General features: G+C 39.3%; 1 long non-coding RNA gene and 2 other non-coding genes across 5 annotated transcripts in view; all 3 read left to right on the top strand.

Annotated features, from left to right (window-relative positions):
• The window catches only part of LOC108637533, a 38,789-nt gene extending 24,150 nt beyond the window's left edge, over positions 1 to 14,639 (top strand). For 2 of the 3 annotated variants that reach the window (XR_001919160.1, XR_001919161.1), the window contains exons 2-3: positions 6,673 to 6,876; positions 7,605 to 14,639. This is a non-coding gene — a long non-coding RNA (uncharacterized LOC108637533). Of the gene's footprint in view, positions 1 to 6,537; positions 6,877 to 7,604 lie in introns of those variants that run through there. The other variant, XR_001919159.1, reaches the window with a different exon arrangement.
• MIR30D (microRNA 30d) lies at positions 2,003 to 2,083 on the top strand. The gene has a single exon (NR_129694.1). It is a non-coding gene; the product is annotated as a microRNA 30d (primary transcript).
• On the top strand, positions 6,444 to 6,532 carry MIR30B (microRNA 30b). Its single transcript, NR_129692.1, has one exon. It is a non-coding gene; the product is annotated as a microRNA 30b (primary transcript).

Raw genomic sequence — 20,056 nt, 5'->3', positions numbered from 1 at the left:
GTGAGTCAGTGGCTGAGCTTGCTCAGACCACCTGTCCAGTTTGTGCCGTCTTCCTCATCTGTAAACGCCTGCTCTACTACTAACCTCAGGACTCTAGTTCTGCGGCTAACTTGAGAAATCATGTGAAAGCACGCTCAAGCCTCTGTTCCCAATGGCAATTGGCAATAATGAGTAAATAATAAATAAGCTTCATAGAACAAGAAGCGTATTGTTTTGTGCTAATGCCAAGAGTAAGAACAGTTTGCTCTCAAATATGAAATAGATTTGTGTCAAGTGTGGAAGTTGTTATGCACACCAGAACGTGTTCATCTTTAGCCTCAGCTGTACCTTCATTAGATTCAACCTGCTTACTCTGTTTTTAATGATGAATACAAGAACAAAAAGAACATTTGTGAAATACAGATTACATATTGTAATTACAATGTGTGTCTAGATACTTTGTAATTATAGAATACTTCATAAGTAATTTTATTATACTTAATTATTCAACTTCTGTACATTTAGTTTTCAGCTGTCTTCAAGAACACATCATAAACAAATTATAGCATTCGACAAAATCCCCTAACAACCCTGAAGAAAAGATTCTGTATATTATATGTGAGGATTAAATATAGTAGCTCTGGTAAAGATGTCAGTCTTTTGATCAACCTTTAAAAAAAACAAAAACAGGGAAATTGTTTGAAGGAGAGACTTGCAATCGCTGGTTCATTGCAACTCAGTATGCAGTATCCGAATTAGTCAAGTATCGTGTGCCTACCTGGGCATAAAATAATTTTTTTTTCCTAATTTAAACCTGGAAATTTTCAGTTGTAGAACAGCTTGAATAGCCTTTGTTGGAAATAGCCACTGGGTTCTCTTTTTTAAGTATTTGTCTTCAGAAACAATGAAGGTCATCTTGTATCCATAGAGACCACATGCGCTTTCCTCATTATCTCTAGCATTGTTTCTGAATGGGGAGTTACTTATGACATTTAAAGCAAAAAAAAAACTTCACAAAGCAACATTAAATATTACCACAGTAAATATCAAAGACCGAAATCACTTACTCCATAGTTTCTCAAAGAAATTAATTAGAAAATTAGTAGCCTTTCAAAATTGTGTGTATTGATGTATTCAGTAGTTATCTTGTAGGGTGTCTGTGTGTGTTTGTTCATTTCTTGGAAATCACTGAAACTTAATTGTATACTCTAATTGTTTTAACTGGGGTTGTTTTTTTTTTTTTAAGAAACAGTAACTTCACATACTTTAGATGAAAGTAACTCTTGGTTTTGGTGGAGTGCCGATTTTTTTCACATGTCGCCTAATCTTCATTCTGTCTTTCAGTAAAGTGGTGTGGTAACAAAACGATTTTAACGTATTACTGCTTTATAAACAAAGCCAAGGTCATGAGTTCATTTTCTTATTACCTACCTTGCTTTGTTATCTCCATGGACTGTATATGCATCTCTAAGCTAACTCAGCTGGGGACGGGCGAAGAAAGTATTAGAGTCTTAGTACAGATCCACTGCCAGTGGAACCCACTGTATTAGCGACCTAGATTAGAATGCTCTTGTTAATGGAAGAGTCACTTTTAATGATAGCATCAGCACAGCAGGCATACCTTCAGACTGTTTCAGGCACATGTATGGTCTCTCTGATTATTCGGACTGTCATTCTGGTGTGTTTATTATTAATTCTGAAACTCTGGGTTCTGGGAGAGAAAACTTCATTTTTTGCACATATCAAATAGAAAGTGTATCTTTGTGTAGAATAACTGGGTCATATCTTTAATGTTACTAATTTGCCACGATAACTTTACAACGTATATTGTCTTCTGTAATTAATTTATTTAGGAAAAATTGCTGTTGATAAACCACTTATCTCTTGCTAATGAATTCAATTAACCGTACCATTTTTTTGTCCCCAAATGTCACAGATAGCATTCAGGACTAAAGGCCTAACAAGCATTTAGAGATGGGGACCAGCAATACTTGTGTCGATGCCTTCTGTTAGCTTGTGCAGAAAGTCTGTTGTTGTAAACATCCCCGACTGGAAGCTGTTCCACACAGCTAAGCTTTCAGTCAGATGTTTGCTGCTACCGGCTATTCGCAGACGTCATTTCAGTGTAATTACATCTAAGAGGTAGAATTGGAGCGGGGCTGGGGGTGCCTGTAAAGGGTGTGGGTGAACACCAGGAATCTTTGGGGTTCTGCCTTCACTGCACTCTGTGTGAATGCGTGTTTCATGCCGAGTAGTGTGGGATGCTCTCCTCAAAACAGGATATCCTGGAGCGGATGCCAGCCGAGCTTCCAGACTTTAAGATGCTGCTGCTGCTGCTGGGCCTTAGAGAATTCTGTTAAAAAAAAAAAAAAAAATTTTTTTTTTTCCACTATGGGTTCTTATTTCTGTTTTTACCCTGTCAGTGAACTCACATTCTTTATTGCCTTTCCAAGTAGGCTAGAGTTTGACTTCCCAGCAGTTCAGAAGACTGATTTCCTCCTTTAGAAATTCTGTAGACGTTCTTGAGAGTAAATTTATCACCACCGCCCCACCCTACCGCCCAGCAGTATATAACCTAGAAATTTTCAGTTTTCTCTGTAGTGAAGAAATGTGTGTATAAACTTTGTCTCTTGCCTCTCAGCAACCCCCCACCCTAGCTTCCTGTTCTCCACCCTGAGTGACGTCACAACTCCTAGTCAGAACTGTCCTCTAAAAACTTTTGCAGGACCTCAAACTACTGAGCCTTTTTACAGCATTCACCGTTGGTTATATTTGTCTCCATTTATTGAGTATGTTTTCCTGCATATTCTCAGGTCACTGCTTGGCTTTTCTCTTCCTCATTCGCATGTCGCTGCCTTGTGAGCAGATGCACTGAATCTATTTTTTGGGGTTTCCCCACAGAGCTGAAGAATACAGGGTTTTTCTCACAGCCGACATTCAATGCACACTGTTGATAATGTATAATTTTACAACAGCTCTTTACCGAGTTTTGAAAATTTGCTTTCTTACCTCTACTTGTCTTGTAGACACTGGGAAACATTTCTGTTTTATTGAAACCTTTCTCTTCAGTAAAGCTTTAGTATTTTTATCATGTATTAATATTAAACTGCTGAACATGTTACTGTATAGGGCTCAGTGCATAATTAAACCAAAAGGTAAAGCCCTTGGTAACTTTTTACGTGCACATCTTCCTTGATTGGATCATAAGCTTCCTGAGAGTGAGGACATCATATCCTTACAATTATCTATTTTCCTGGCCGTCAGCACCAAGTAGGGCACCTTGCGTGCACGGAGCTGCGCCAGCGATTTAGTTTTGCTGCAGGGGCTACTATGTCCTTTTACCTTTCTGCAGAGGAGCAGGCGACAGTTTGGGGCATCGTGTAGCTGCCCAGATGTGTTCCTACAGCAGCCCCACTTAAACACTCCTTTGCCAGAATGCTAGTTTACAAGCCTGACGTGGCCAGCGTGGAGGAGGGGGAGGAGGATGGTGAGCTGCTTCAGACACAGGTGGCTCTGCAACTTGAAGTATAATTTTCAAGATTGACGATTCGCATGCAGCAAGTGTCCCTTCCTGCTGAACTCTTAATAAAGCAGGTTTCTTGTGTATTCCTTGACCCTCCAATGTAGGCCTCAGAGTCCAGATAGCAGCAAACGGATGGGGCCATTTGGGCTCTGAGAGCCCGAGGCATGTCCCCTCGAAGGGTAGAACGAGTCCTCTGCTAACAGGGTTGTTCTGTTAGACAAGGGACAGTGTTTCCTATGAAAAGTTGTGTTACACAGCCTTGAGATTCAGTAAGATGGATAGAAACTGCCCAGTTTAATAATTTGCTTGGCTGGATTTGAGAGGCTTGTTAAAATGAAAGCCCCGATCTGTGCTAAAAGGAGGATGCATGTCTGGCACAAAGCTGTCACCCTCTGCCCAGCCCAGCCCCTCACCCCTGGCTGCAGGATTAATGTACAATCTGTGTTACATAACATTTGTTCCATGTTATTCTGCCCTGATGAGGTGAATCAGAGGCCATGTCAGCTTTAATTCTGGATGCCCTTGCCTCAGTGTACTGGAATACCACCTTATAAAAGTCATCTGCAGATGACTTCTTTATGTTTTAATTTGGAAGAACTGCCGACTTCCCAAATGACCTGCCAATGTAACAATTGACTGTATAGGACAAATGCTTTAAAATGTTTGAGCAGTAGTGTTTGCTAATAACCCTATAAGAGCTTGTCTCCCCACAGTTTAACTTAGTATTGAGGAAGAAGTGTGTGGTCTTTACTGACAGGTCCTAAGAAGATTATTTTGATTGAAAGTGAAAGTAAAACATTTTTAGTTGCTGAGTAGTATTCTGAAAATGACAGGCTTTTTTTTCCTTAGCATTTGCTTTGACATTTCTAAGGGATTACTTTTTAAAAGCAAAACTGCAAAATTGTGTCTGCAAGTTCATTTCCAGTTAGACGCATTTGTGTGCAGATATTCTCTGTTGAAAGCACACTGTTCGACAGGTCCTCATTGGTCTTGGTGCTGGAGTCCCTTTTACCCTGACTGGCTCCCTCCATTCCTCTGGATAAAGCTTTATTCATTGAGTGAATAAATAGAGGTACATTTGCGGTGCATATTCAGGAGGAAAAAAGTTTCAAGTGTGAGTCCGAACTTAATCACTTTTCAAAACTATGCTGTTTCAGGTTGTCTCTGCCAGTTTCCCCAGCCTGGTTCCTTACGGGCGGACAGTGTGGTGGGTGTTTTGATGTTGGGTGGGTTTCTTTTTTTCTTCATTCTGTAGCATATTACAAACTTCCTGACAATTTGATGTTCACTGCTATCTTTGCTCTGGCTCTCCAGCATGTTTGGTAACACCGTTATTAATGTGTTGGTTTTCAAATAATAGCAGGTATCAGAATTACTTGGGAGAGATAGTTAATTAAAATATTGATTGCTGGGCCTTGCGAGACTTTCTCATTCAGTAGGTCTGTGGTGATGCTTGCTTCTCCTAAATGCCCACGTGCTCTGATGCTGCTGTCCTAAGTCTAGGCTTTCAGAACCACGGAGCTCATCTTCCGTTCATCTCCCTGGTCAGTGGTATGGTGGCTGTTCAGTCATGTCCGACTCTTTGTGACTGCATGGACTATAGCCCACCAGGCTCCTCTCTGTCTATGGGACTTCCCAGGCAGGAAGACTGGAGTGGATTACCCCTTCCTTTGCCAAGGGATCTTCCCGACCCAGGGATGGAACTCATGTCTCTTGTGTCTCCTGCGCTGACAGGTGGTTCTTTACTACTGAGCCACCTGGGAACCCCTCCCTGTTCAGTATGCATGCCCAGTTAGCAACTGAAGAGAAATACTCATACAGTCCCTAACTTAAAAACATAGTAATCCAAAAATTTGTTTTGAAAAAGATTTGTTGGAAACCTGAGACCCACTTTTCTCCCAGAGAAGGCATCATATTCATTGTCTAGCCCACGAAACCTGTTTGAATATATTTGCAAAGAAAAGCAGAAGGAAAAAAAATAGTGTTGCGGTGGAATACTTGAAGCAAAAAAACAGTATATTTGTAGAGAAAAAAAAAAAAATGTGTGTGTTTCATCTTGAGAACTTGGGAATTTAATCAGAACTCCTGATTTAATCTTGGATCAGGAAAAGTGGCCTGAAGAGACAGGAGGTTCCAAAGGGCCCAGAAGGCATGCGAAATTCCAGAGATCACTTTAGAGTTTGCTGGCAATAATTCTGTCATTTAATTTTACTTCCAAGTTTGAGGATTTTTCTCTTCGAGGCAAGTGTATTGATTGGGCTGCTTAAAGTGCTTTCTAGAGGTATCAGTGGTAGTATTTTCCTAATCAAAGGAATCCAGAGAGACGACGGATTCCTGGGAGGTGACTTAGCAACACTCGGGCAGGAGGAGGAGGACGACCCGGTCAGGGTGTGGGAGACGTGTTCCTGAGGTGAACGTCCTGAGGCAGGAGCATGGGAAGGAGATGGGGAGAGGCTGGGGGCAAGAAGGCTGCTGCGGGGCCCTGAGCTCCTCACAGGTGTGCTGCTAACTTTGTCTTCAACTTGAAACAGGAATCTCCTTCCTGAGGAAGAATGGATGCCCTATGCGCCATCCCAGCCATCAGGCAGGTTCCTGTAAATGCAGGTTGGCTTGTTTGAAAGGGAAGGCTGTAATCCCAGCCACATTTAGGTCTGGAACATTCATGAGATGTCTGCTTATATCGCCACCAGTTACGAGAAGAACATCACTTGTGCCTTTTCCCCTGGATTCTAAACCTTGTCTCAGAAATACCTCTTGATTGGACTTTTGCCTCATTCATGTTAATCTTTGTGCCTCCTGTTCTTTTTTCAAAAGATTCTACAAAGTTATCTTTTTAAAAAAATCATATAAGTTATTCGTCATCTATCCCTTAATTTAAATTTGAGTCTCAAGGAAAGGACCAGTGCAAATACGGTAAAGGATTGTGTAAGTCCTGCTTTAAACCAAGTTTCCAGTTCATGTAAACATCCTACACTCAGCTGTAACACTTGAGTCGGCTGGGAGGTGGATGTTTACTTCAGCTGACTTGGACTGTCAACCGTTAACACGGATAGAGGATTTGGCAAAAATAGTACACAGAGGCTTGATTTTCTTTCTTTTAATGTAGTTACTGTAAACTTTCATTACTGTCACATCTTTGCAGTTGTGCTCTTATATCTCTAACATGACAGGAGACTCGGGGATTGGGCCAAGGAACGTCCTCACTTGGGTGGTGGCGTGCCGGCCATGTGGAGCTTGTGGTGTGCGCCGACAAGCAGGGCCTCTGACATCAGACCCTTGGAGCCGCCTGGGCTGTGCCGGACAGTTTGCTGTGTGATTTGGAGGAGGAAAAGGCACTGCTTCACACCTCAGAGCTTTTCTCATCTGCAAAATAGGTATGGTATCCACTTCACAGGATCGTTGTAAGGACCGACCTCCGTGATGAGTGCAGAGTGGTTCATTAGTCAGCGCCTGTCACATTAAGTCCTGATAAATGCTAACGCGCTAGCTGTTGTTCTGCCAGCTATAATGCCTAATAATAGTACATAGCCTATTTTAAGTGTTCAGTGAATAATTGCTGTTCTGTTTAAAGTAGATCAAACTCATTTTTATTTTAGCAATAAAGACAATACCAGCTTTCCGATTTAATGGAAATGGTTTGAAATCACTGTGATTTAGTGGTAGAGTTTTGAAGCCTAGCTTCTTGAACTCATATCCTGGTACTACCACATACTAGGTGTGTTACTTTGGGAAAATTATTTCTCCATTTCCTCAGTCTGCTAAATTGGGATTATAACAGTACGTCCCTAATAGGATTGTTATGAGATTTAATGGGTTAATGTAATAAATAAGTTAATAGCAGTCAAATGTTATAATAATTCCTGGTACACACTAAGCTCCTGATAAATGGTAGCTATTATTATTGTTATTTCAAAAACATGTTTGTCATCCTTTTTTGTCAGAGCATAGTTGTGCCAAACATTTATAGATAATTTAAAGATAAACTAACACCTGATAATTAGTCCTAGATATATGTTGTTTGATTTAAATGATACTCTCATATTTCATGCTCTTATTGAAAACACTCTACTTAAAATTAACTTTCTGTAACTTTGTTTTTCAGCCCCGTGAAATCACCTCTGCTTTTCATTTTTTGACGACACATTCACATTCTATATAGGTGAAAAACAAAGCAAACAACAGCCACAGAATCAAAAGTACTGAAGAAGGACATATTGTTTCAACAGCTTGGCAAGCATCCATAAACTTATCTATGCCTACATTCAGAATTTGAGTTCACATTTGATGCTTGTACTCAGGAAGATGCCTGTGTTTATGAAAAAGTCACAGTTAAATAAAACCATGAAGTCCAGGCAGGGAGACTTGTTCTTGAACAAGTGAGTGCTGTCTTTCTAATTGTGTTCTATTTGTTCAGTAAACTAAAGTTTTGTGTGTGTGTTTTAAAGTTTCTTTTTATTAAGTGAGAGTTATTCTGTTATATACTTGGATGTAAAACATATTTCAGTTAGTTTCACATTTTCATTTGAAACTTGTGAAATGCTTAAGTTATTTAATAATTTATAATACTTCAAGAGAAGTATCACAGTGCATTATGGAAGCATCATATAACCTAAGATAGTTTTATGAAATGTGTTTTTTCATATTTTCAGATTAAGCATATTTGGAGGTTCCCCATCAATTTATCTTTGAACTTCAGTGAATAAAATATAAAATTTTCCTTTCATATTCTCCAATATGAAAAAGCATTCATTTAGCATATCATTGTGGTTTAGGCTTCCAAACGCCTTATAGGTTAAATTCCTAATTTATAGTTTTTTAATTTATTGCTTGTTTCTTTTGTTTGATAGTCCTGTGTTTGTATCTTTATATTACACACTTTCCTGATTATATAGTAATATAATTTGGGCTATCAGCTTTGCCTCACTTCAGCACTTAGAAAAAGCTCTATGTGAAAGTTGAGTTGTAGTTGAGTCAAAAAAATTCTTTTCACTTGATCTTGTTTTAGTTAATACTATAAAGCATTCTGTTATACTGAGCTGTCTCCCACCTTTTAGATAATACATGCCTTGATTTCTTTAAAAACTCTACATTTATTAGAATTTTTTCTGATGAACATGTGCTTATAAGTTTTAAATGTTGCAGAATCTGGGTAAATGTTAAAATGTTCCCATTTTCCCCCATTGTTTTCCAGTTGTCATTTTTCATTTCATTGATTGATAGAGAACATAATACAGTTGGATTTTTTATAATATTTGATATGTTCTGAAATTAAACTCCAGCTATTTTCTATCAAGTTTAAAGATTTGTTATCTCTCCTCATGATTATTTGCTATGCATTTGGCTTAAATTATTTAGCTTCCTGTTTCATTACATCTTTCTCATCTCATCAGTTCCCAATAGTAGGAGTCCATGCTTCCAAACAGATGTCTCCTATAGGCTTCAGTAGTTGAAAACTGTCACTTACAGTAGGGAATCTGATACACATGAGTTTGCCTTTTAGGTCTATTCGTTTCAGTTGTTTTTTTTTTTTTTTTTAAAGCAGTTTTACCTTTTGATAAAGGTAAAGTATTATTCAGTGGAAAATATTATGCACAATTATAATAAGCAATTAAATGATCTCTTTTCATTGTTAATGGCTTGATATTAAGGTTTGTTTGTTTTTAAACTAAAGAGATGATAGTATCAAATTCTGGCTTTTTCTGGCTTTCAATGAAAGGTGAGATTTAGTTTGTTTTGTTTTTAACTTTTAAGTTACCAGTGCATTATGAAACCAGTAGCAGTTTCACTTTTAGGATTTTTATATCTATATAAATTAGGATTATTTATTAATATTAGCATTAACTTCCTTTAACTTTATGGAAGAGAACCTGTCCTGAGGATGTTTGTATAATTTTATGCATATTATTCCTGTGAGACTGAGTAAAACTGTTCCATCAATTAAAATCTTAGTAGTAGAACCTGTTCATCTACTTAGCTGTCTTTCTTGGGATTAACCAGATGCAATTATAACTGGCTTTTAAAAGTTCCAACCTTTTTTCCTTGCTTATTTCAAAGTGATTCTTTAGAACTGTTAAGCTATATGGTCAGTGTTTGTCCATAAGTGCTGTCTAAAGCTACTTAAATATAGGATTGGGGCTATTTGTTTTGTTTTTTTTAAGTAGTTTGAAAAAATTTCTTTGCTACTTGTTCTTCATGAAACTTTTATAGGAGTTCAAATTCCCTGGAAAAATAAGGGTTTTGTAAGATTTCTTTGACTGAAGAAGTATAAAGGTTGCTAAAGGTATATAGTTGTCTTAATGTTGACATAAATTTCCCTTATTCTGTAGATATTTCTGAAAATTATTGTTTTAGATATCCTATTTATGTTTAATAATCATTGTTTAAAATTTTGTAGTAACATAGTCAGGAGCACAAAAAAATACCATATTAACCAGAATACTGGGTTATTTCAAGTAAAGGTATGACTTTGAAAGAGAAGCAGAGTTTGGGAAATAGGTACTGGTAAATCCTGCATTCTGAGATAACTTTCTAAATATGTGGCCATTCTGTATTATTTAGACTAAACGTGAAGAGTGTATAGAAATACTCTCTTCACAGTCACATACCACTGGCTGCCTTTTTCTTACACCCTGCAGTATTAATAATGGTGATCCTTCCAAGCTCCTGTGTTTTTACACACAAATATGTTGGTGATATATGTGGGATTTCTTATACCATGAAATCATACCATATCTTGTACTTTTTTCCATGCTTTGGAAAACTTTCCATATCTCTGTCTCAAGTATTATTTTTTTTTTAGTTCCATATATAAATATGCCAGACTCCCTGTTGGTGGATGCAAAGGTTGCTCCAGTGCTTCACTGTTGGAAGCTGTCCTGCAAAATGCACAGTATTGTGACGCATGTTCTGTGTGATTATTTCTGCAAGACCATTTGTAAAGGTGTAATTGCTGTGTCAAGGAACACATCTATTTGAAATACTTAAGGGTACTGCAGAATTGTTCTCCCAGGAGTCTGTGCCAAGTTACCCTTGGGCTGGTAGTATAAAAGAGTGCCTGTTCCCTCACACGCTTGCCCCCGGGGCATTACCATTCTTGTTCGTTTTTGCTGATCTGATAGCTGCAAAAAAGTACCTCTTTATTTTCATTTCCTTGTCTAAGAGCAAAGTTAATATCTTTTCACATTTCTGTTGGTTTTCTTTCTTTGATTTTTATTTGTTTAATTGTTCATCCCCTTAGCCTGTATTTCTTTTGATTTGTTAATTTGTTCTCATTGTTTTCTAGGAACGCTATATATTTTGGATTGGGTTACTATATGTGTTACAAGTACTTCCTCCTAATCTGTCATGTGTTTTTTAAAACTTTATTTTAAACCATTACGTAATCTTTGGTAACTTCTGGGTTTTGTTGTCTTAGAAAGGCCTGTTGCACCCTCAATATTATAAATGCATTATGCTGAATACATTATCCTTTAATCTTTTGAAACTGTATTTCATCAAAGCTAAGAAATACCATTGTTGATTTCATGTCCCAGTATTTTATATACTGAGAGGGGACCAAATCTGCACAGAGTATTTTCTAATCATTTCACATTTTATTTATAGTTAACGTAAAGATTTCTTCTAAGACATTTATTCCGATCAGTTTTTTTAAACTCTTATAAAAAGGAACGTCTGTTCTGTCAGTTCTTTATCTTTGTATCAGCAATCCTCAGACCTTGGGTGTTCCCCTCAATTTGTCCCTTATTTTAATACAGCTTTCATTATTACTGTCTGAGTATTCATCTGACAGTAATAATGTATATGGAACACCTTTTATGATACAAGTATTTTATTAGATACTTTCATAATGTTCTCATCTAACCCTTGCAGCAGCCCTTTAAGTGTTATTAGTGTACTTTACAGTTGAGGAAACTGGGACTCAGAAAAGTTAAGTTGCTTGTAATCACAAACAGTTAAAGTGATGGAGATTCCTGAGCTCAGAGCAAGCACCCTGGGTACCGTACGTAAGTGGTTCAGAGATGCAGGCCGTGGGTCTGAGACATTTGTAGAGATTGGAAAACTAAATACATGGGAGAAATTGACCCTCAGGTATACAGTCAGTCTAGAATGGAGCACGTAGAGTGTGTGATTAAATGTGTGATTCTAATTTTCATACCTTTCAGAACCGTGCCTTCAGATAAATGTTCACTTCTGCCCTTCTCTTATTAATAAACCTGCTGATACTCCGGCTCTTGTTGGTCTTCATATTGTTATAGTTCTCGAATCAGTAGGATTTATAACTGGATCTTCGCTTTAATGTGGGAAGTACCAGCACTGCTGCATAACCACTCTCTCCATCTATATGTTAAACCTAAACCAGGACAGGAGATGAGAATTGTACACTAGCATGAACAAAGTCATTCCATTTGAACCACAGTCAGTCTCAGTAGTCATCCTCCTTGAACCTTTAAAGTATATTTTTAAAACTGCATACATAATAAGAATGGCAGTTTTATTGTGACCCTTGGCAAAGTTTTATTATGACCCTAAGGAAGTTATTTAAGCTTTTTATTTCCACACAAGCATTTAAAGTTTTCGTTTCAAACTGAACAAACAGAATGAACAGTCCGTACTGTTTGCTTGTGTATAAAAAATGATTGAACAGATCCCAGGCATCTTGGACAGGGCAGGTAGAAGAGTCCCAGGGCTCACGTTAGGAACGTGAACTCAAGTGCCTAGAAAACCTGCTGTCGCCACGCCATACAGGGATTTGTGGCTGTACAGGCTGGAGGCAAAGCTCTGGGTAGACAGAGTGCAAGTCTCTTCTCGAGTCCTGTGGCTATCTGGGGTTTAATCCATGCCTTGCAGTTACTTCTGTGTGTAACAGGTTGAGTGTGTGAGAGGCAGTGCTCATAAAAGTTGGCAAACCTGTTTTACTTGTTTCTCAACCTTTGCAGATCATTGCTTATGAAACACTGGTATTTACAGTAAATATCTTGTTTTAGATGTAGGCCAGCCCCATCCAACCGTTTGTCCTTCAACAGCTTCGCCCTTTGGTAAGTTGGCACGTGGTTTGAGGTGGCCTTTGGTGATGGGAAAAGGGAAAAGCTAAAGGGAAAGGCAGGAAGAAAGTAACATTTCCAGGAAAACGTGATCATACTGAGGATGGGAGAGCCCTTGAGAGGAAAAAGGGTTAGCTCTGTCTGTGTCATGTGACCTTTGGCTAACTCCTGCAGCATCCTGACTTCATAGCCGTTTGTGTAAATGGGAACATTTGGATGTATACACCCCCGTATCCCTGTGACTCCATCCGGTGACCTGTTTCACTGTGCGTTCTTGTGTATCAGCTCACAGTGCTAATATTTAGCAGATTGAGTCCTAGATTAAACCACCTGAATTCATCTGTAAAACGGGGTTACCTGTCTCCTAAATGGTAGTGGTAATTTAATTAGATAATCCACATAGTCCCTTAGCGCACAGTATCTGGCCCCTACTAAGCCCTCAGGAAATAACTCGATCTTCAAAACTCTGTTCAAATGTCCTAATGTTACCTGAATCTTGGGCCTCCCAGGTGAAAGGGGGGAGAGTTCTCATCATGCCGTAAACATGTCTTCCGCTGTCTTCTCGTTTAGCACATTATGGTGCTAGTAGTGCTATTTCGCACTGGTACTAAAATTATCACCAGTTTATCTACGTGTGTAGTGTTCCACTTAGATTATGAGCCCCTTGAGGACAGAAACAAGCTTATTTGTCTTCATAAATTCAATGTCTGGCATGATAAATTTTGTTGGAGGGTAAAAAGTTTATTCCTGTTTAAATAAGGTCCCCTCCTCTCTCAGAAGAAGATAATGTTGGAACAAAGGTGTCCAGTAGAAATATTCTCAAAAATCCTGGGCATGGGGACTTCCTTGGTGGTCCAAGGGTTAAGACTCTATGCTTCCAGTGCAGGGGGCTTGGGTTCAATCCCTGCTCAGGGAATTAAAGAGTTCCCATGCCACAACTAAAGTTCTCACATGCTGCTACTAAGACCCAGCACAGCAAAATTAAAAAAAAAAAAAAAAAAAAAAAGTTGGGCGTATTCTCCAAACACCTTTCTTCTTTCTTTCTTTCTTTCTTTTTTTAAGTTATTTAATTGCCGCTCTACTCCCAAGGATTTAATCAGTTTTTTCACTTTGATTCTTCACAGTGTTTTCGTTATTAAAAAACTGAGGTAAGTAAATGACTGCCTGGTGAAGAATAAAGCATCACAATGGCAGCACCAAAGAGTTGCTCCTGGAATCAAGGCCCTGGGTTCACATTACAGCATCTGCTACTTTCTCGCCAGATGACAGTGATCGAATTATTGTGTCTGTCTGACTCTACAAAGTGGGCATGCTTCAGTGACTTGTAACGGTAGAAACATAGACTCCAGGCTGTGCAGGGCTAGAGTCCTTGGGTGGTACTCTGGTCTCTCAAGTCTTTTCTAAGTTGTTATAACCTAATCGGAGGTGATATTCATGTAGTGCCAACCCTGGACCTGCTTACTAGAACACACTCAATTACTTCAGGAGTGGAGTTAGTTCAGTTCATACCATACCCTTGGGGAAAAAAAAAAAAGCCTATTTATTTTACCTAATACACAATTTTTTATTATTAAAGGTGTTTAATTGTACCCTTGGTTCCATGTTGGAAAACAGAACTAAGATGTAAGTGTTGCTCAAGTAATTATTCTTCCATCATGCCAGTGTTGTAGGGAAGAATGAACAGCAAAGGCATACCTGAGAATTAAGTTGTACAATTAAAGGTTAATATTTTCTCAACACAAACATACGGGTCTCTCCATCCTGTAACTCTTACAGTTAATTGTGGTAACTTGAGACACACACGAAACATTAAAGCCGACTAGGTCTTTGTTGATTGCATGTTCCTTAGAAAAGATGGAAGTGTAGGGAAAATTATTCTTAGTACTGCTGATACAAATAAAGCTATTAGGTGCCTTTCAGCATAGTGCATATGGTATCTGAACCTTCGTCACCTATGAAATTTTTGTCCAAATCACTTTGCAGTTGCCGTGTTTTAAAGGAACCCCTTAAAATCCCCGACTGGTAAGTTCTCCTTTCCTTGTTTTACTGGTTTTGAACCTCATACTGTTTTACTAAATAAACATTTTCTCCTAACACTTCAGTTTCTGTTTTCTTCATTTGTTCTGCTTTTCAGAATGCATCAGTGAGTGAGTAAATTTTACAGCAGTGTAATAGAAAACTGCTGAATTGTGGCTTAAGATGGCGGTTTACTGTTCTACCCTCTTCCGTGGTTTGTTTCCAGGAATCTCAATGGAAAGGCCAACTGAACTAAGATAACCATCCCAAAGCTCCAAACTCAAATGTCAAAATAAAATATAACCTGTGCACAGCCAACAGCAAAAGGAAGGAAAGGAAGTCCCAACTTCAGAAGTGAAGAGAGAACAGAGCAGTACACGGAGGAACTGGAAGAGACACTGACCTTCAGGATCATCATCTTGGCTGAGACATTGAACTGTGGGGCTTTTATAGGGAGACAGAGCCTGACAGTTGCAGGAAGCGGGCCTGAGACCCCCGCTGGCGCTGCAGCCTCCAGGACCAGGGTGCAGAGCTCTGCACAGCAGCCTCTGAACCTGACACTAGGGGAGGGAAAGGAATGGTTCGGTGAGAAGAGCTGAAATGTCCGGTGCAGTCTTGCTTTCCCAGCATCCAAGCTCAGCTCAGGAATTACTGTGCGCGCCCCCTTAATGTGCGGGTGCAGTGGGGTGCTGGTGGTGAAGCACCAAAGAAAACAGATGTCTGCCCTCTTGGGGGCCTCTCTTCTATGCCACTGGGAAGGAATTTACTATTGTACAGATCAGACACACTTGATAGTCTTTGAAACGGCAGGAATAAGAATAAGCATAAAAGAGGTGGGGAAAAATGATTCACACAAGGAAGATCCAGTGCACATATATTTTAGGGGTTTTAAGCAGGAGAAAATAGGTGTGGCAGTTGTGAGCTGACCTAAACCTGTGTATTCATGTACTACCCTTGGTAGATGCCCACTCACCCCACACACACTCTCTCTCCTGCCCTCCCATCAGCCCCTAACAGCCAGGTCATAAGGAAGACAGTTTCTTAGCAATTTAATGTCACCAACACAGATTAATCAAACAGTTCTTACTGCCTCTCCTGTAGGGTTAAGGAAGTTGTTCTCTGCCTTTGAGATGCCCTAACTACTGCCTTACCTAAAAATCCCCTTCAAGAAGCAGAATTCTGTTACCCTTAACAAAACCTTGTTCGTGGCTGGACAGAGGACCTTCTAGGGGCCTGTATTAGGACATCTTCCCAAAGGGTGAGGGTTCAGACCAGGCTGGATTCTTGACCTGTTCTTGCAGGGTGGATGTGCAACTCCACTCTTGGCCAGTCCATGTAATCTTACAGGCCACTAATTTCACCAATTAAAACTTCTGACATTTAGTATGTAAATTAACAAAGCATTATATGTTGGTCAGGAGAAACACAACAGTACTTAGGAAAGTTTCTTAAAGATTTGACAGGCCACATAACATGGGGAAAATGTTTGAAGCTAACCAAATCCTGTGGACAAAGAAGGCTGGCAGGCTGCTGTCCATGGGGACACAAAAGAGTGGGACACGACTTGTAGATAAACAACAGTGGTGACGGGGCCAGGATAGAGTTTATACTGGCAAATTTCAGTAAAACAAGCTGATACAAAAGAAGATGTGAATAAGGATATAGTTAAGGTTGTTACCTAGATAGGGGCTTCCCTGGTAGCTCAGCTGTTAAAAGAATTCACCTGCAAAGCAGGAGATGTGGGTTCAATCCCTGGGTTGGGAAGATCTGAAGGCAGGCATGACAACCCACTCCAGTATTCTTGCCTGGAGAATCCCATGGGCTGAGTAGCTTGGCGGGCTACAGCTGTAGTTGCTAAGAGTCGAATACGACTACAGAGACTGAGCACGCACGCGCATAGTTAAGGTGTGTTTTTTCTTTTAATGACAAAGCTATTGTGAATATTTGTAGACAAGTTTGAAGTTTTAAATATTTTTTAAAATGTGGATCATTGTAAAATAACACCGAATCTGTTTTTTAAAATCTCCCAAGTAATCCACCAGAACCAGATGATTTATGATGTGATCTGTCTAACATTCAAGAAACCACCTTTATAAATACTGTAGTAGAAAATTTTTTTAAAGGAGGGGGAAGCTCAACTGTGACGCTGAAGTTAAATGGGATATGTGAAGGGAAAGTAATATAGTTCAGTCTCTCATGAACATGGTTAAACTAAATTGTAGAATTTCACTTTCACCAATTACAATACACTCACTGTGGGAAAGTAAAATTGATTGCCAGAATGGAAGAATGATAGACACTGGAAAAATCTTTCCATGTAATATGCCACATTGATAAAAATACCGTCTCAATGAATGCAAGAGGAAACAAGCCGCAGCGCTCATTTTAAAAATCGACAAAATGAGGGCCTCCCTGGCATTCCCGTGGCTAAGTGCTTCCACTGCAGGGGGTACACGTTGGATCCTTGACTGGGGAACTAAGATCCCAGATGCCACTTGACGCGACCAAAATATAGGGGGAAAGAGCCAAATGAAACATTCTCTTGATGGATTATGAATAGACAGAAGCTGCTTAATATGGTTTTGATATGGGTTTCCCTCGTGGCCCAGCTGGTAAAGAATCCACCTGCAATTTGGGAGACCTGGGTTTGATCCCTGGGTTGGGAAGATCCCCTGGAGAAGGGAAAGTGTACCCACTCCAGTATTCTGGCCTGGAGAGTTTCATGGACTGTATAGTCTATGGGGTCGCTAAGAGTCGGACACAACTGAGCAACTTTCCCTTCCTTAATATGGTAAATGGTAACTGGCTCAGTGGGCAAAGAATCTGCCTGCAATGCAGGAGATGAAGGAGACAAGGCTTCAGTCCCTGGGTCGGGAAAATCCCCTGGAGAGGGAAATGGCAACCCACTCCAGGTTCAGTCCATTTAGTCACAAAAGAGTTGGACACAAGTGAGTTAATAACACGTGCACACTAAAAACATGGTTTGGGGCTTTCCTGGTGGTCCAGTGGTAAAGACTGCAGCATTACCAAAGCAGGGGGCCGGGCTCCGATCTGGTCAGGGAGCTTGATCTCGCGTGCCGCAATAACATGATGAGTTAATGGTATAACTAGTAACTAGATACGTCAGCAGTGGGACAGGGCTGACTTGTGCATCTTGTTCCACATTGCGCTGAGGGCCTGGCCAGCACAGGAAGATTAGAAGAAATAGACATAAGGATTGTAAAGTGAGAAACTATTATTATTAGTGGGCAATATAATTGTTTATTTGAGAGTCCTAGGAAAATTGAAAAGTATTGTAACTAATAAGAAAGTTGAGGGTTTGGGGCTAGAATATGCAATATACAAGAATTAGTAGTGCTCTATTTAGAGTGTAATATTTAAAAGAGTTTCGTTCACAGTAAAACCTATAATACAGCTAGTAAAATGCCTAGTAAAAAATGTGCAAGAATTATATAAAAGCAGAACCAAAATAAATGAAGCAATATTCCATGTTTCAGGATGGGAAAAGCTAATATATTAAAGTGTCAGTTCTTGCCAGAGTCATCTAGAAATTCACTGAAGTTCCAAACAAAATTCTCAACAAAATTTTTCATGGAATACAATAAACCTACCTAACTTAATATGGAAAGACAAAGAGCCAAGACAGTTTTTTTTTTTTTTTAAGAGAATCATAAGTGGGGGGGGGGGGGGCACCTATATCTTAGGCAAGACAACAGGACATGGTGATTAAACAGCCCTAGTGGTGCAAGTTTGGGATGTATAGATCTATTGTGTAGAATAAAGGTCCAGATATATGAGAACTTCATATGACAAAGTGGGAAAATAAAGTTCTTTTGGCTTTATTTGCTGGGTTTTCCCTACTGCACACAAGTTTTCTCTAGTTACTGTGAGTGGGGGCTACTCTCTAATTAAGGGGAGTGGGCTTCTCACTGCAGTGGCTTCTCGTTACAGAGCACTAGGCGTGCAGACTCAATAGTTTTAAAGGAGTTTTCAATAAATGGCATTAGGACAATTGCATGTCCATGTGGGAAAAAATTACTGTACCTTTCTCACACCATATACAAAAAAAATCAGTAGATTGAGGACATTCTAAAGTCTACAAACAATAAAAGCTGGAGAGGGTGTGGAGAAAAGGGAATCCTCTTATACTGTTGGTGGGAATGCAAACTAGTACAGCTACTATGGAGAACAGTGTGGAGATTCCTTAAAAAACTGGAAATAGAACTGCCTTATGACCCAGCAATCCCACTGCTGGGCATACACACCGAGGAAACCAGAATTGAAAGAGACACATGTACCCCAATGTTCATCATAGCACGGTTTATAATAGCCAGGACATGGAAGCAACCTAGATGTCCATCAGCAGATGAATGGATAAGAAAGCTGTGGTACATATACACAATGGAGTATTACTCAGCCATTAAAAAGAATACATTTGAATCAGTTCTAATGAGGTGGTTGAAACTGGAGCCGATTATACAGAGTGAAGTAAGCCAGAAAGAAAAACACCAATACAGTATACTAATGCATATATATGGGATTTAGAAATGTGGTAACAACCTGTATGCAAGACAGCAAAAGAGACACAGATGTATAGAACAGTCTTTTGGACTCTGTGGGAGAGGGAGAGGGTGGGATGATTTGGGAGAATGGCATTGAAACATGTATAATATATAAGAAACGAATCGCCAGTCTAGGTTCGATGCAGGATACAGGATGCTAGGGGCTGGTGCACTGGGATGACCCAGAGGGATGGTATGGGGAGGGAGGAGGGAATGGGGTTCAGGATGGGGAGCACATGTACACCCGTGGCAGATTCATGTTGATGTATGGAAAAACCAATACAATATTGTAAAGTAAAAAAAAATAATTTTTTTAAAAAGGGAAAAAATATTACTTTGGAAAGACAGAAAAGAAAAAGACAGAAAAATATCATGACCTACTACAAAGAAATAGTTGAATGTGACACAAAATGATGCATAGAAAGATAAATGCATCTGTTTGTATTAAACGTAGAAACTTAAATCCTACAAAAGACACTAAATATGAAAAGGCAATCCACAAACTTGCAGTGAACTTGCAATGTGTCTACCAGTAACTGACAAAGGAAGCGTCCAGATTTTAGAAAGGATGAATTAAGGGGAAAAAAGTAATACATGAAAGACCCAAAAGGTCAATTAACGCAAAAATATTTCAGGTCCCTAAATGTAAGACCAGAAACTATAAAACTCTTAGAGGAAAAGATAGGTAGAACACTCAATGACATAAAGCAAGATCCTCTATAACCCACCTCCTAATGTAATGGAAATAAAAACAAAAGTAAACAAGTGGGACCTAGTTAAAAGCTTTTGCACAGCAAAGGAAACTATAAACAAGGTGAAAAGACAACCCTCAGAATGGGAGAAAGTAATAGCAAATGAAACAACTGACAAAGGATTAATTTCCAAAATGTACAAACAGCTCATACAACTCAATACCAGAAAAACAACCCAATCAG

This window comes from Capra hircus, chromosome 14 (assembly GCF_001704415.2).
Source record: "Capra hircus breed San Clemente chromosome 14, ASM170441v1, whole genome shotgun sequence".
NCBI classification, from domain to species: domain Eukaryota; kingdom Metazoa; phylum Chordata; class Mammalia; order Artiodactyla; family Bovidae; genus Capra; species Capra hircus.
This window is presented reverse-complemented; position numbering and strand designations above follow the sequence as displayed.